Below are 18,906 nucleotides of genomic sequence, written 5' to 3'. Positions count from 1 at the left end.
GTGTACTCAAGTTCCACAATGTGTGTAGTACAATGCATACTGGCCACCAATAGAAACTATGGAGTGTTACTGTGTAATACAGGGCATGTAACCCTGCCCATGTGTCCACTATGCACTAACATGCACACAGTGCACCTCCACCATGTTCACAAATGTACACCTGCAAATCTGTGCTACACACATCCCACACATACTGTCCACTCTCTAGCACATGCTGCCAATACTACACACATCAGCCAAGTGGCACATGGGCGGACAATACACTATTGGAACTAACACTGGTGTAAACAATACTACATTGACAATCCTAGCTTTAATGCATCATGTCTGCTCAGCTACACCTTCAAGGATATCATTACACTTTACTGCTGACAACATGCTAACATTGCTATACTGCTATAAAGTCACCCTGTGCATCAGCACCATGGTAGCCTGTTCCTGCAACAATGTTACAGATGACAGGAGGTGGCACAGGTTTTGTCATATGCACAGGGTGTGTTGTTGGTTTGCCAGAGGCCTACATTGAGCCATACAATTGACATGTATGTGTATGTGAGGGCCAAGAGTACTGCTATGGGCCAATGTTGATGTAATGTGTGCGGGTATGTGTTAGCCCTAGGTGTCTGGTTTATGTGTGTGTCTGCATGCACACAGTTCCACCATGTGGCTGCCATATACAGGGATTTGTGGGACAGCCACAGACTTTACAGATCACCTGCCAGGCTTTACAGACCACGATCTCTGGCCACGGATACAGTACCTGTGCCTGCCAAGTGTGCTACTGAGAGTATCAGGTACAAAGCCAGACTGGGTACTATCCTCAGAGGTGGACAGATGTACACTGGACCCAGGTCCCTGCTGGGACTGTCCAGAGCCATGTGCACGTGGTCTTCTAGGACTGTCTATGGACAGCCCACCCCCAACATTGCTGGGGCTGGTACTGGCACTACGGGAGTGGCTGTGACTTGAGGAATGTCCGCGGTGACTGCCAGTTGCTAATGTTGCTGGCATACATCCACGTCGATGTCTCAACCATCCCGCACTGTCCTGACACATGGACATGACATTGAGGAGGACATCGAATGTCTCACCCCAATGTCTATCAGTGACCTCAGTGTAATTACGGATGGCACCTGCTAGGTCATGGATACCGTCAATTACAGTGGTGTTATGTGCCCTCTGTGCCCTAAGTCCTTGTCTGGTGTACCATTAAATACGTGCCTGTGCCTCCATGATAGCCTGGAACATGCGTGAGGTTGTAAGACCTGTGGCTCGTCTGCCAGGGGCATGATGAGCAGCAGTACTCCGATGGGAATCCCTGAACATCTGCCTATGTGGTACCATTCCAGACATCTGGGTATGGCTGCTGTGTCAGGATGCATGTGCCATAGATACCACACTGTCCTGGCCAGTGCCGACTGTACACTGTCCCTCAGCTAAGGGCATTGGTAATGGATGTATTGGCAGTATGACTGTGTGCATGGATGGGGTGGACACTTGTGTACTGTCGATTGGTGGCCCAACAACAGACCCTGGCAAACATGCCTGTGCCTCAACACACCTATCCTCATTATCACTATTTGGTTCAGTGACATCAGGTTCCCTGCTGCAGTGAACCAGCCCAACCTCAGCACCTGTGAGAGGAAGACAGGAAACATACTTTACGACCTGTACATGATGTCAGAACACATGCACACATGCACACATGCACACATGAACAAATGAAGATTTGAACACATGAACACATGAACACATGCACACATGAACACATGCACACATGCACACAAATATACTCCTCACTAAAGCAGACACACACACACACACACACACACACCACCAGCAATCCGGAACATACTCAATAGCGATTGATGGTGAGGTACAGTATCACAAGCCAAACAGTCATATCTTACATGTCAGCATGCAGGACATGTGTTGCTCAACAGCATGCAGTGCGAGTGTAGACAGCCCTTGCTAATAACAGCATACATGGCTTTGATGCATGTGTGTTGCTGTTCAGTGATTGGCCTCACCCTGGAATGCAATGTGTACATGGACACAACATTGTTGTGCAAGTATTAAAAGCTCTGCAATGTCCTGTGCACCATCACTCACAGGTATACATGCCATGGCTGGATGTGTATCTGTGTGTCACATAGATTTCCATTTCTGATTAAAGCGTTTGTGTCTTTAGCAGATAATTGTGGACACAGGTTTACCACATGCATGCTATGTATACACACAGGATGAGTGGTGCATGTCTACCTGATGAAATACTACTGCTCAACATAGCCATTGTACAGTGGTTATGGTGAGTGTAGGACATATTGTGGACATGCTAGTGCCAGCCATGACATGGCATGCTACAACACAACTGCAACATTAAACATCACACATACCCAATGTGTGTCATGTGACCTATACACTTAATAACATTACAAGACATATATGTGTCACTTTGTACAAATGGTGATTGCTATGCATATTGTGTATAGGTGCATATGTTTGCATTGAGGTGCATAGCAATGAATGCTATGTGTAGTACTGTGGTTACTATAACTGGATGAGGTGTAGTACCATGAGCCATCATCATGCAGCATCATGTGGTCACTCAAGGCTACTAATGTGTGCCAGACCAGCACCCAGCATGCTGTACCTGAACTGCTGTACCATGGCTACATTCACCATTTCACAGCCAGTTGTTACATGGGTTTGTAAGGTGCTCAATAGGGAGCATTGCCTAACATGAATGTGTTATGTGTTGAAGAGTGTTGCACAGCCCCATTATAAGGGCCTCTACCCCTCAGGTATATTATGTGTGCTGTGTGGATGACATTTGGGATACTGGAGTCTGACCTTACAGCGGGTGTCTGAATACGCCATGTGTAGCATATTAACGTGTACTGCATATGACAAAGTTGTGTATGTTGTGTGCATGTGTATCGACTCTGCCTATCCAATGTCCACTACAGTGTTGCCACAATTGTGTGTGATGCTCTGTGTATTGCATGTGTTTGAGGCAGCTACTCACATTACTGAGATGTGCGTAGTCTCACAGCAAACATGCACAGCATGCATTATGCGTAGGTGTGTTATGTGTACATGGCCTACACCTCACATATGACATGCACATTTAATTTGCAATATTAAATGTAGAACACACTCACCAGCATGGGTCTGTTGCCTTGATGTCACACCAGAGGGACCTACAAGGATATGAGACAGTTTGTCAATGGCAACAACTGTGGCATTGCTACTGTGAGTTTGCAATCTTACAGTAGTACAACAGTTGACAGTCACAGGCCTACAGATTATGTTCAAAATTATCAGTATTGCACAACACCAGGCTCCACATCTTCTAACTACACAGTACACATCTCACATATGCATGATTTACCAATAGAGGTAACAGTAGTCTACAGATATGCCATGTTACCTGCACTCTCCATGTCAACTTGCTGGGTGGCTCCTGCCTCCATGATGATACATGTTTGCTGTTGTTGTTGTTGGCCAGGAGCCACCAGGCTCAGGAGCAGCTCCTCCACTCTGGTGAGGGGGGGGGGTGGATGGCTACCCTACCACCTGTGGCAAGCTGTTGTCTCTGAACATCAGATGCATGCTGCCGGACATGTCTAAGTAAATCACTGCAGTGATGGTGTACCTGCTCATAGGTCCGGTTATGCATGCCTATGTCATTTACCCTATGGACAACATCTTGCCACAGTGCAGTTCACTCATGCCGGTCCTAGCTGGGTCTTGAGAACAGAAGGGTGTAGTGCTGAACCAGTGTGGTTGTTATTTGTTCATCCTCTGATAGGCTATAGGTAGGGTTGCGATGGGGAGCCATGAACTTGGAAGGCAATGAAACAATATGCGTGAGCAAGTCATGTGGCACACTTGACATTTTAAAGAATAGATATCACTGAACTAACATATATAGCAACCTATTGGCTGTCAGAGGATACACACTTTCAATACCACATATCAGTGCTCCACCAACAACTGCCTGACAGTGCCTGGCATGCTCTATATATCAAACCATGTTCTGCACAACAACAAAGAGAAACCAGTATGTAAGACTATACAACAGTACATGGCACACTGCATGCGACACAATGCACCACCTAGCCACAGGAGGTATATATCAAGCTAATGCATAAAGAAATATGTCATCCATTGCAATGATTGTAAAGTCCAGTTACAGTATTACCAGTATACCACACTAGTTGTTGATGGCAACCCCCTGCCTAACATATGTGCACATTCGTTAATATAGGTGGCATACTGCTGTACTAGACTATACATGTTGCTAGATATGCACTTATATCCTGTAACACACATATGACCATGGGCATGTTACAGGCATACCCACACACACATCAGACATACATACAAGACACAAAGATATGGCAACCCAGATGAGCTTTACCTGTGTACCATACAGTACTGTGTGTCAGTACTTACAAAACCTTATGCCTGAGGTATGTAATCTGTGAGGACTACAGGGGAACACACAAAACAGTGGTTCCAAGCAATGTGGACATACACCATACTGTGCTGTTTAGGCCTACAGCTTCAGGTAGTACTACAGTTCATATGGGATTTGGATTCACCAGCAGTACCAATTAATAAGCATACATGTACTGCTTTAGCCTACAATGGCACACCCCAGTCGACACCAAGGGACTACGTCAGACCGTATGCCATACTGCTTTTTCTGCCTAACAATAGCATACACATCGTTTGCTGGGATCAGAGCTAGGACACAAAACACCATGACAGAAACAGTTTCCCACTAAGTTATCACACATATACAGAACTTTGACACATTCACCAACACATTCAACATCACACTCAGTCAACCTCACATAGCAATTATTGCAAAAAATACATGTGGGTGTGTATCGGTTCATAGGTAGGTAATAGGCTATTGGCCCTTGGGCCTATAGAAGCCTAGCCATACGCTACCCTGGCCTTTGACACACATGTAATTTAATTTCACGTGCCCCTGTCAAGCAGAGCCACAGAGGTGATTCCCGGGGTGTATTTCCTATCTCCCATCCAATCATCAGGATTATTCATGACGACTGCTAATGAGGAGCTTTGTTTGCTATTGATAGGTGGTTTGTTCCAGAGTATGGGATGTCTCTGAGATAGGAATCTATCCCTCCAGCATGTTCTGTTTATTGAGGTGACAAGGTTTAGGTCCCTAAAGCGTGTAGCTCATTGGGATTGTAATCTGTTTACGTGGAGCATGTCCAACAGCTCTGGGTTTGACATAGCTTTGTATGTTAGGCAGAAGTCACCTCTAAGTAGGTGGTATGCGACACAGTCTAGCTGTGGTTTTGTGGGACGGTCTGCATAGGGCATCTGTTTGAGGCCAGTATTACTCTTTGTGTGGTATATCTGTGGCCTTTCCAGTTGCTGTAGATGTCTTGTGAGGTACATACCACATGGGGCATTGCACTCTATAATGGATTTTATGAGTGATGAATAGAGGGGAACACTGACCTATATTTCCCTTATGTGATGAGGTGTGCCACGTAGACAGATTACATGACTAGAGTGGCACTGTGATTATCACATGGGAGAGTACTGTCCACCTGTGTCCCATGGTGTCTTATCACACTTTCGGTGTTAAGTAGACTACCGCCTATGTGGTAGTTCATGGGTACAGAATTTTTGCCAGAAGGGATGCCAATGCAGTTTCAACATTGAACTTGAGTCCATGGCTTTGTCACCAGGCATCTGTCGCAGTAGCTATGACCCTGTCTCTCTCTCTCTCTCTATATATATATATATATATATATATATATATATATATATATATATATATATATATATATATACACACACACATACATATAAACATCCATTGGTGTACATATATATATATATATATATATATATATATATATATATATATATATATATATATATATATATATATATCTATATACACACACATATAGGCACATATACAGTCCACTTTTCATGGTGGGAATATCAAAATATGCAAAGGTTGTAAGGTATACAGTTATGTAATAATATTGGACAGTCTTGTGCGGAATGAATTGAAGGTGTTCTCAGCCCATGTAGCTTTAGCAGGCCTCACTGGATGCAACACTGCAAACCTGACAAATCATACCCACAGCATTTAACCACCACATATCATATACCAGAACTGTATGCTGTCTTGTTTGCCACACACTACAACCTACATAGAAATATGCACATAACCTTCACCAACACATATATGTCCACCCTCCACAAACAGTTGTCTCTTGCTCTATGCACATGTACAGATGCTAATATATCTGACACAGAAAGATCTCTCCATATGTGTGTGCCATACACACACAAGGTCCACACTGTTGTAAGTCCATGGACCTCACGGCTGACCTGTTGGGCCTTGCTGCAACATGAACAGGTGTCACATGTGAGCACACAGTAGTATTAGAGGCTGTATATATAGCTGCAAATGCTAGATTAGCATACTAGCCTGGTACAGCAGTTGCCAATGCTAAGCTACACGTTAATATGACTATCATGCATTTGTTACTCTGTCACATCCATGTTTATATAGCTGTATGCGCTACTCCCCCAAACAGCCATTGTACACACTACTGTACAGAAAACAGATAACATGGATCAGATGTTTGACATTTAATGCTGAGCTACATATGTCACAGTTATATCCCACTGCACACGGCTATACACTGATTTGTCCATGGCAGTAGTTATGCAGGGCATCTGTGCATAGATACGTACTCCTGCCACATATGGATGATTCAAAGTATGCAGAGTACTCTTCAAAAACATCTACTACATGCCAGTAAATACATATCTGTTACATACCTTTCCTTTGCATGTGTTTGTATTTTTCAGTTCCGTGTGTCTTTTTTTTTCTGTTGCTGTTGATATTGATATTGATGTAGATGTCGGTGTCTGTCTGTCTGTCTGTCTCTGTCTCTCTGTCTCTCTCTCTCTCTCCCTCTGTAACAGCAATGGAATGATTGCATGTGTGGACAGCAAGTACAGCCTGCTTTCATAGGTATCTGCACATGTGCATGTGATGGCCTCTGCACCGATTGGTGGCCACCATTTGGTAATTGCATGCAGCCTGCTGTGTGGTGATTGCAGTACTCACTGTCATAGCAACCCAATGCTATAAATTGCTAAGTCAGGTAGGCGTAGCCCTTTCAGCTTTCCAAAGTGGGGCCCTTGCTTGTTTGCTGTGGACACCGTTGTGTAAGTCAAAAGGTTGGTATACTTCTTATATCTGAAGCTAGGGGTGTAGCCAGTGATTTGAATGTTGTACTCAGACCAGAATGTTGCCACTTCCAGTACACAGTTGTCAGTGTAGAATTGTACTCACCCCTACAAATGCTAACACAAGATACATGGGAGCATGTAGTTTCTTTTCTACTTATACAATTAGCTGCCATACATAAGTAGTTATTGAGATATATTCATGTGGCACATGAACTGTTTGTGAACTGCTATACTGTGAATATTAATGTACTCACTTCTGCACAGTTTCTGCTTTTTTATTGTTGACATTAGCACAGGATGCTCAAGTAAACTGGACAATTCCAGTACTGAGTATGCCTACCTACATCCTTGGTGGACCCTGAACACACAGGTATTTTGTATATTTTGGTGGGGATTGTCCTGCTATGATACTGTGTGGGGGTTGTAAAGTGCTGCTGTAACATTATTTACTGCTAGAATGGCTGGTTCTGTTATCACAGTCATGTAATGCAATTCCACAACAACTGCTGGTAAAGTTCCACAGAACAGGTTTTGTGTTATGGCATTCCTATCTTTCCTTTACATTCACTCATTCTGATGCATGACATATCTATTTCAGCAACAACCTGCTGTATATCTACTGTGGCTTAGTGGTATTTCATGCAGTCTAGTGTATCCGAGGTTCGAGACTGACAGAGGTGTTTTATTTTGCTGCTGAGCAGAACAAGGGCCCTCACATGCAGGGTGACTAAGGCACTTTTAAGCAGTTGTAAGCAGGTTTGCGTGGGTTTGTGTGAAGCTTAGCAATACTTAGCTAAGCGCACACAAGCGCACACTCGCCAAACCCGCTAACTACTGCTTAAAGGTGCTTACTCCCGCTAACCCCCGCGCTCATTTCTTTGAAAGAAAAGAAAATGGGGAGATAGGAAAGTGGTGAAAAAGGGGCACAAAGTGGGAAAGACAGTGGGGAAAACAGCTTGGGACATGCAGGACGGGTTTAGGGAAGGTCCATAGCTGCCCATTTCTTTAACAGCAACAGCTGTGTATATGCTAGAAATTTGGAGGGAAATATGAAACCTTCCACCCCTGAGAGAGGGGTGAGGACAGCAAAGTATGTTGTACTGCCAATTAAATATCAGTTTATGTGTCCAGCGGACATGTGTCCAAAATGGGCAGCTATGTATGGGGCGTATTTTTTTTGGGAACAGATTGCCCCCTTTTTTTTTTCAGGTGAGAGTGGAATGTGGGGTAGGGGAAGTGGGCATATTTGGGGAGGTAGGTTGGGGAGGTAAACAGACAAGACACACAAGATGCATACAGGGGCGGAATATGACACATGTGGTGGGTGAACACCATTGACGAGGAAGGATGTTTGGAAATCGCAAGCCCATGAGCCCACAGATGGCAACAGTGGAACTGAGAACCCACCCATGGGCAGTCACCACTGCAGCTTCACAACCCAGAGGGTGGCTGTGCTGGGGGCTGTGTAGGAGGGGCAGGCCCACCAGTGAGTCGCGCCACACGTGCCTCAAGCTGGCCTAGAGGAGCAGCGACTGAACACTCGATCTCCCTGTGCACCACAGCCCGGACCATTCGGAGGGTGATAGGCGGCCCTCCTCCAGCCACACTTGCACTGGGAGGATGAGCCCCATCCCCTGCAGCGCTTCTACCTGAAGGTGGCACAGGGCCAATGGAGGAGGAGGTCCTGGGCTGGGCACCAGACCTGCTGGTGCCAGGTGCCATCACCAGCTGAGGTGGGACAGGTGGGTCCACTGGGACCGGCCTTCCCATACGTTCTATGTTTAGGAGGATTTAATGACAATATGGGTTGTTAACAGCCAACAGCATTCCAAATTAGTTGTAACAGCATGCAATAGTATTCCCATTAACCCAACACACCAGAGTTCCAGCAGTTGAACAGCATGCATAACACATGCATATATAGAACAACAGTGGCCATTCCAACAGCATGCAGGATTGATTGGTGGCAACAGGCCACCAAGATTGTGGTATTTGAACAGGGCACATGCATCAGAGTAAATGCAGATATTTATGAACCAATAGGACATATGTCCCAACAAATGTTTTGAGATTAGACATACCCATTGACGTGTGGAATTGCATTGTTTATGCACATACAGTAGGGTGTAAAAAGATACCTCCATTAACAACTTATATGTACTTATAGTTTACACTACATTCCTATTGACTGCAGGTATATATCCCCTACATGTATTATTATACTAGGCAATGTCCGTTAAATTGTGAAATGGGTTTTGCTAGTTCTTTATATACCTGACCTGTATCTGACAGACATACTGTCCAGGAAGCAGATGTTACTGCTACGTATTTATATATTTTATTTATATTTATATATCTACATATCTGTATGTGTTCAGGTGGCATTATCAATTATATTTTAACAGCCCCCTACATTTCTAGCAGCACACTGACATTTCTGGGGAACACAATAACAAGCTACTCATGTGCCAGATAAACCTATACATGCCAGCTATTAACCAACAGTTGAGGACTGTATATGTGCTTAACAGCTACTGGCACTCCCTTCATCCACTTTATATGGGCCTACCCAAGTGTGGGCTGACAGCGCTTAATACAACAGTAATATTTCTATAATGCAAGAGTACAACAACATATCGAAGAAAGTGACACGGACACACTCCAGGGATTATACCTTTATTAATTACATTACACACTTTTCTAGAGGCTCTCTCATTTATTTGATATTACAGTGCATGCACAAGACTTATTCAAGACATATTATACCTTTATTAATGGGTTATGACACTCTTTTACATGCTCTCTCACTTATTTTATATAACAATACATGCAGAATAATTACTAACCTGCCTGGTGGCACAGCCTTAGCAGCCTATCTGCATATGCTTGCTGATTCACATCACAGACACCTGCAGTTGTGAAGTAAATGAAGTGATATTGAGACATACCTATCCATAATATAGACTACAATAGCAATTCTTACATACTTCATTCCATGGCTACCTACTCAGTAGTGGGGCATTTTTCATCCCATGGGCCTCCTGTATCCACTGGTTCAGTCAGTCCTCCTTCCATCTCTTCAGGTCTGAGTAGTGGTGTCTGACCTGCTCACCAGTCCGAGGGACACCTGTGGCACTGGTGAGACCATGTCCTAGATGTTTCCAGGCTTCCACTTTGTATTCAGTGCCCTGGAACTGGCCCTGCAGGAGTCTGTTATCATGATTTTGGACGAGGAGCCAAACCATCACTTTTGACTCCTCAATGGCCCACCGTTGTGCTCGAAAGTGAGAACCCTGTCCAACACCAGCCATGCTGCCTGCAGATGGGAGCTACAACCAGTTATGGCAAGTATTCCCACCTATGGGGCATAAATATGCCTCATTTCCCACACTTATTTGTGATTGGCCAGTTTTGAAAATCTCAGCTGAAAGCACACCTGCTTAGCAGTGGGTAAACTTTCATTAATATGTATGTGTGTGTTGAAAGTGCATGCATATCAAAAGCTGTCATGGCTTAGTGGTTCAGTACTGTGATTATGGTGCACAGTATCCCGGGTTCGAGGCCTGTCATTGCTTTTTATTTTACTACCGGCCAGACTGGCAAGGAGGTGTGGCTGTGTTTAGCCGACTTTGCTCAATTTTGCCCAACGTTGCTCTGTGTTGCTCTACGGTGCTCTACATTGCCCAACGTTGCCCGACATTGTGCTAGTTAGCATGGTGCGCAGCTACGCGCAAACATGTTTTGTTTGCGCTAGTTGGCATGATGTGCAGCTCCGCGCAAAGCCATTGCACTAGTTAAAGCAGTGCTAAGCTATGAGCAATTATACTTAAATGTGCTTAATAATGGTAAACTTTGCTTAGCAGTGCTTCACATTGCTTAAGATACGTTACTTATGCATTCATCAGTATGCATAACCATTTCACCTTCTTATATATATATATATATAAAATATCGCTCACTACTACATAGGCTATTTCAATGCTTTCTACTAAAATTTAAAAGATAAATGTCAGGAATTATTTTTCTATACAGATTTCCTACAGAAAATAGAAAGGGGAGTGGTGGGACTCGAACCGGGAATGCATCCTCTTTGTACAAAGGCTCTACCACTACACTGTTGCTATTTGGCTTAATTTGCATATACATTTATTATTATCCTCTTCGATCTCTAAACTGCTAACTGTAGCTAAACAATGGGCAAACCCGCGCAAACACGGGTAGCTATTTTGGGAATAATGAAAATAAAAAAATAAAAGTTTTACATTTTATAATTGTACAGGGGTTTAGAATGTGGGGGAGTGTAGTGTTGGGTATGTACACATTTGAGCGGACTCGCTCATGTCAGTTGATATTTGCCAATTGAGGGACTTGCAGGGGCGTGGATATTTGGACTGCTCGGCAGTCCGACATGCCCCCTGCACTCATGCACGCTCCGTATTAGCCTTAGAGTTGAGTCAGTGTGCCCTCATGAATATGCATGGCGTGCTAACGTCTTCCTCTTAGGCTGCAATTTCCGTGTAAGACTTATTTAGTCTTACACGAAGGATTAGTGAATCCTGGCCATTGTTATTCAGAACAAGCTCTGTCAACTCACATATAGTGTCTAGTTCACTAGTTGGCATATTGCTATGTTGACATAAAAACATATGCATTGCTTCTAGTCCATAGTCATTTGGTATAACAATAAAAAGGCTCTTAATATCTAAAGTGACAAACATAAAATCTGTTATTTCATTAAATTCGTACCATTCATATTGGAGCATAAGGAAGTCACCTGTATCTCTAATGTTGTTGTTCTTCTTTCGGCTTTTCTCAGTTAGGGGTCACTGCAGCAGAACTCCGGTCCGCTAATGATTGGCAGTAAATTTTTTTACAGGTGCCGAGGTGCCAGCTCGATGCCCAACCTTCAATGAAGGCATGCCCATTCTACGCATGTCTTTTGAACACCACTCGACCGTGGGGATCTCAAATATAACTTATAATATTCACTAATAACTTACCAAGTACAGTTTGCAAGTATGCAAATATGGGTTCAGTGACCCATCCACCTCCAGATACTATAGGCCTCATAGGTGGTTTGTGCCTATTTTATGTAACTTAGGTAGGCCATGTAGCACTGGTATAACTGGAGATGGAGTATTAAAAAAGTTAAAAAACTCAATATCATTGTTAAGCTGCTATTCATAAATAAGTATATTAACTTTACTAATATACTTAATCTCAGTACTGGTAATTTTGGTAAGAACAGATTAATTGTTTAAACATTCAGCCATCAGTGCATCATAGTCTTTCCTATCAAATATTACTGCTCCTCTTTTGTATGCTTCCTTTATAACAATACTGTTATCATGCTACAGTTTCAGGAGAGCTTCATTCTCAGCACTAGTTAAATAAGCTTCCTTCTTAGCATAAAGTTTATAAATTTCATGTTCATAAACATTGTTATATGCAGCAACTATTGGACAGTTTGCAGGTATAAAAGTGTTTGGTTTTCTACATACCTGAGCAGAATGATGTACACTATCCTTGAACATATACTTCATTCAAAGGGGATCCAGTATCTGTCAGCCTGGGATGATATGGTCGACAGACCTCAATGCTTTGCTTGAGATGGTCTTCATCTGTCACCCCTGGGATTTTGCTTACTGGCTGACTCTTGCCACCCCGTATTGCCTTTTTTAGGCAATGTCACAAGAGCAAAATTTCCAATGTAAAAATACCCTCTAATAACAACCTCAAGGTTATGCTTCTAAACGCTAGGAGTCTAAACCAGAAACTGCAGTTACTGGAAGCAGTCCTCACCTTGGAAGACGCTGACATTTGTGCAGTCACTGAGATGTGATGTAAAGCTGTGGAACACACCCCAGCTATATCAGGTTACATTTCCTTCCACAAATTCAGACCAGAAACTGAAAGCATGAGAACAAAAGGAGGTGATGCATCAATATTCATTAAAAATAAATACACCTCTGGACTGGTTAAACAGCATGATTCCTTCGAATTACTTCAGGTGCAATTGACTGTAGGTAAGACCCCTCTGGTCATTGCCAGCTATAGAACCCCCTACATGAATGAGGACATCCACTCAGCCTAATTGGATCTACTTGAGTCAGTCAAGGTACAACCAAACACCCAGAGGTGCCGGAAGCTGTTGAAGACTGGGGGAACGGAGGGTGAGAGGGGCACTTAGTGACCTAAAAATGGCAATTTTTTAAAACTATTTGCTACCACAACATAAGTTCACTTGGAGGACATTTTAAGCTTAGCCAATTTCCCTTTTGGTGCTTGAATTAATATTTCCTGATTGGTCTTACCTATCCCATGGCTGATAATTGTATATTAGCCCTAGTGAGAATAAATGTGAACATACTATAAATAATTTCAGGGTTCCCATGTAAAGAGTGCAACATTTAGGAACTGCCTCTATCCATTAGTGGCATGAGGGGCAAACCTGGAGTACATTTTCTATTATCCATCCTTAGATCCAAGTTGCATTTGAATATGGACAGGGATAAGCTTTGTTTTACTTGAATGGATAGTCTGTTTTGGAACAGTGGTAGCCTCTGTGATATATATCCATCTCTCCACAACATTCAGTTTAGATACCTGGACTGAGTATTTTTGATGCCATTTGTCTTGCTGATGTTCAGTAGGTCCAAATGTATTAGGTTGGAGGATGCCTTGTATGCCAGACATGTCACCTCTAAGCACTCTGTAGGATACTTAGTATAGTGATAAATCTTTGAGGTGGTCCATGCAAGACCTATTGTTTAGGACTTGTATCCCTTTAGTAAGGCATCTCTGTGAGTATTTCAATTGTTGCATGGGTCTGGACAGATACATGCCAAAGTGGGCATTATACAAAATGATTGACCTAATGAGGGCATTGTAAAGGTCGACAATAATATATCTAGATCTAGTCAAAATCAATTTGTTTATAAGCTGTGCAATATAGAAAGACTTTCTTATGACTCTGGATATATGTTGGTCAAATGTTAGGCCACTGTACACACAAGTTCCCAAATGCCAAACAACTGGGTCAGTTCTCAGGGAACATTGTCAATTTGGTAGTTCCCTGGAGTAGATGACTTCCCAAAGGATACGGTAATGTATTTCTTGGAGTTTAGTTTCAATTCATGATTCTGGCACCAGTTATTGTTTGGGACAAACCTTCCTGCATAATGGCTAAGTCATTTTGGGATTTAATAACTGCTCCTAGCTTGCAGTAATTTCAGACTTAGTCAGCCAAAATTCTTTGGTATTTCTTTCTACTTTTGAGATGTATATGCCAAATAGAAAAAGTGTCAGCACCAAACCCAGGGGGACTCAATTGGTGACTGGTCTCTTCCCCTATTTTGATCTCCTGCATCCTGTGAGCAAGCATACATATATGCATTCTTTGATTCACCTCCTCATTGTATTAACCTTCTTCTTCTGGCTTTTCCCAGTTAGGGGTCACCACAGCAGATCAGCTGCCTGCTCATGATTGGCAGTGGAGTTTTACAGTGTCGAATTGCCAGCCTGGCACCCAGCCTTCCACAGAAGGCACACACACACACACACACACACACACACACACACACACACACACACACACACACACACACACAGACACACACACACACACACACACACACACACACACGCTCACGACTAATGCCAATTTAGAAAGTCCAATCCACCTACAGCATGTCTTTGGGATGGGGGAGGAAACCAGAGCACCCGGAGGAAACACACATGACCACAGGGAGGACATGCAGACTCTGCAGAGAAGGCACGCCAGCCGAGGATCGAACCAGAGAGCCTTTTGCTGTGAGGCAGGAATGCTAACCGCTGCACCACCGTGGCTGCCCTCCTGATTGTTTAACCTGATTGCATTAAATTATATTCCTTGCATAATACAGCACAACTTGTTAGAATGTGGTTTAAATTTGTAGTTTGGAACAGTCGTCTAGTAAGCAATGAAACAAAATGTATGAACCAATAATGACAAACTGCCCATTTCAGAAAATTTCAACCATAAAAGGGCATTCAAACTTCTGTCATTACAATCCACCAATATTAGTTAATATGCAAAATCTCTGCAGAAGTAAGTCATCTAAATAATTCCACATTAATGAGATCTGTAACTAATAAAGAGATTGCTGCTAGCAAACAACTCTATATTTCATTGTTTCATCTACAAATAAAGAGTCTGTTGCTCTTGAAGAATAAATTGCCTATGCTACATTAAAAAAATGATAAGCTAGTAATTTTGCAATGGGGAATGGATGACAAACCGATTACAGAAACACAGTTACTAGGTAACTCCTCCAAATGAGGACATTCATAGGACTGCAGCATCAACTCCCTTTAAAGTATAACACAGTACAATATGAGTGATCTATTTCCATACTGTGATAGTAGAACCCACAGCCTTCTGCATCAAAAGCAAACATACTACCTGTTGTGCTACTAATAATGCAAACAGCTTAGTATAAGTAGCACTAAACTTTGCTTCCCCCGAAGCTCTCAGCTCCTTGTAAAATCCACTTGACACTCAACTAAATCTCTCAACTTCAGAGCACAAGAAATCTGGAAAAAGCCAAAATTTATTTGGGGGGGGGCAAAGGCCCAAAACCAGGGACACATTTTAAATATTGCTTGTATAATCTTAAAAAGTTGCTAAAATAAAGTGTTTTGTGTTACCATATATTTCCTGAAAGACAGGAAGACTGAAGCTTAAAGGGCTATCATTATTTAGTGAATTCAGTTCTCACTGATTTGCCAGAAAACCACAAATTGTAAGAGGAACAGACCAAAAGTATGAGCCAAATATTCTGTGAAAATCTGGACAGTTGAGAGCTATGGACTCAAGTCTCTGAATCACAAGTGGTGATATGGGTAGAGAATTGAGGCTCTTGTTTGAGCCTGAGTAACACTAACCACCATACCTAACTGGGGCATTTTATACACACACTCACACACACACACACACACACACACACACACACACACACACACACACACACACACACACACACACACACACATGGGAGCACCAGAACTCTTGCAAATAAAAGAACAAAACTATCCTTACCGGCATGACTCTGGCTCTGGCAGCACCAACAGAACAGTGACAGCATAACTCCTGTAACACACAGCAATAAGAGAGCAAGAACAGCTAGCTTAGTTAAACTTCTGCGCGCGAATCCAAGTTATTATTAAAATTCCACTTCATTAATTTTTTCTGACAGGTCTTGGAACTGTAAAAGTGGGGGGGAATCCCCCTCCCCCTGGTTCTTTGGTTCCAGCACCCATGCAAACAGCCTGGTTTTGGAATTATCTGTGTTCTAACTCACTTGTCCAAAGGTTCCAGGACTTCATTTTCTCCAATACCCTGGAATAGCTGGTTGACACACCCACAAGAGGCTCAAACATTCTGGATCTGGTGCTCAGCAACATGGGGGACTGCTGCACCACTTCCAATGTGTGGCTAACCCTGGTGAGATCTGACCACAAATCAGTCCCGCTAAAAGTAACTATGAAACAAGACCCCCACCTCTTACCAATAACTAGACTAAAAAACTTCTCCAAGGCCAATTGCATTCTCTTACATGACAGCATAAATAGCTTTGTGGCCCCTCCCCCCACTGATGGAACAGACACCTATGCTGAGTTGTACACCAATGCTTTATACGAGCACCTGTACAATTGTATTGACTCTGCTGTACCTGATAGAACCAAAGCAAGATCTTCAAGGAAAAACAAACCTGCCTGGTGGACAACTGCCATTAATACGCTATACAATAGGAGAAAGAAATTGCTGTCGAAGAGTAGGAAGGAATAGTCTCAAAACTGGAAACACTGCCTCCTCAACTTAAACAAGCAAATAGGACTCCTATTGAAGTCCTCGAATGCTAACTATGAATCCAGATTAGCTTCCCTAACTAAGGATAACCACAAAGCGTTCTTTAGGTAAGGCCCAGATTTGCTCTGAACTCAAAGTTAATGGTAGTACATATACAGAACCTGTGGATATAGCAAACCTGTTGGCTGACAGATTCAGTGAAAACTTCACTCCCCTGTCCCTGCCACATATACTCCAAACCATCCTTAAACCTGTCCCCACCTAGTATTTCTGAGGAGCAGGTCTTAAACACCCTCTCCAAGGCCAATAATACAGCTTCTATGGGACCTGACAACATCCCGTTCTGTGTTCCACATGGGTTAAAACAGGAATTAGCATCACCATTGGGCACGCTTTTCAATCACTGCCTAATCATTCCTTTTATCCCAGTGGAACTGAAAATAGCTACTGTCATCCCTTTGCACAAAAGGGGTGCATCCACGGACCCGGGAACTATGGACCCATTAGTCTGACCAGCCTTATCTGCACGGCCATGGAATGAATCATCATGGACCTTATTAACAAAGATATAGGTACGCTCTAAATGCTCAACCCCACCCAGTTTGCCTTTGTCAAGGGGAGATCATGCCTGTTAAACTCAATGGACTTCCTAGAGACAGTCACCAAAACCCTAGACAAGGGAGATCTGTGCATATAGCCTATATAGACTTAGCCAAGACCTTTGACACAATCCCCCACCCAGGCATCATTGATAACCTCACCCAGCTGGGTAGCAATCCATATACTGTTAGATGGGTTGCAAACTGGCTCACTGAATGAATTCATACAGTCAAAATAGGGGATGCCACCTCCGCCAGCAGACCCATATCCAATGAGTTCCACAGGGATCGGTTCTGGGACCCCTACTGCTCAGAATCTACTTATCTGAAGTGCAGGTTAAAACTAAAGGGCTGTGGCTGAAAATGTTTGCTGATGACTGCAAACTGGGAGCAATCACTGAAACCTCTAGCAATGTCAACATCCTTCAAGAAGGTCTTACGCAGACTAATGCCTGGTACCAAAGTCATGGTCTTAAACTTAATGCAAAAAAATGCATTATCATCCCCTTCAGCAAGGGCAATGTTCCTGCAAACTACCACATCAATAGCAATACGCTAAGCACACAGTCAGTGGTGAGAGATCTGGACACACATGTCAACAGCAACCTTAACTTCAATCACAGTGGCAAGAAGGGCATTTTATATTGCTCATCTCATAAGTAAGGACATTGCCTCTGGAAAAAAAGAGTTTATAACCCACCCTGTACTCTTCCACTCATCAGGCCAATAACAGAGTACAATGCTACCTTTGGTATGTTACTTTCCAAACAAGCAGCAATTGGAGAGACCACAAAGGTTCCTTACAAAGAAAATTCAAGGTCTTTGAGATCTGTCTTATGTGGACAGACTGAAGTCTTTGTCACTTTACTCTGTGTTGTACAGACTGCTCAGAAGTGACCTTTGCCTTGCATATAGAGCAATCTCTGACCCAGCTTTAATGGAAATGTTGCACATTTCGACGTCAAATGACACACAGGTAACTTGCTCAAAGGACCTTAACCTGGTATGTGACATCGACAGAACTTGCTGAAGAGACAGATTTGTCTCACAGAGGTTGGTCCACCTTTGGAACAAGCTTTCTATTCATATTAAACAAAGCCCCTCGTTGGCCTTATTTAAGCATAATTTGGACAACTGGATGAGTAAACAGAAATCCACCCAGGGGTTCCACCTGTGTCCCTCTTG

Source organism: Protopterus annectens, chromosome 3.part1 (assembly GCF_019279795.1).
Source record: "Protopterus annectens isolate FY-2018-M chromosome 3.part1, PAN1.0, whole genome shotgun sequence".
In the NCBI taxonomy this organism is placed as follows: domain Eukaryota; kingdom Metazoa; phylum Chordata; order Ceratodontiformes; family Protopteridae; genus Protopterus; species Protopterus annectens.
This window is presented reverse-complemented; position numbering follows the sequence as displayed.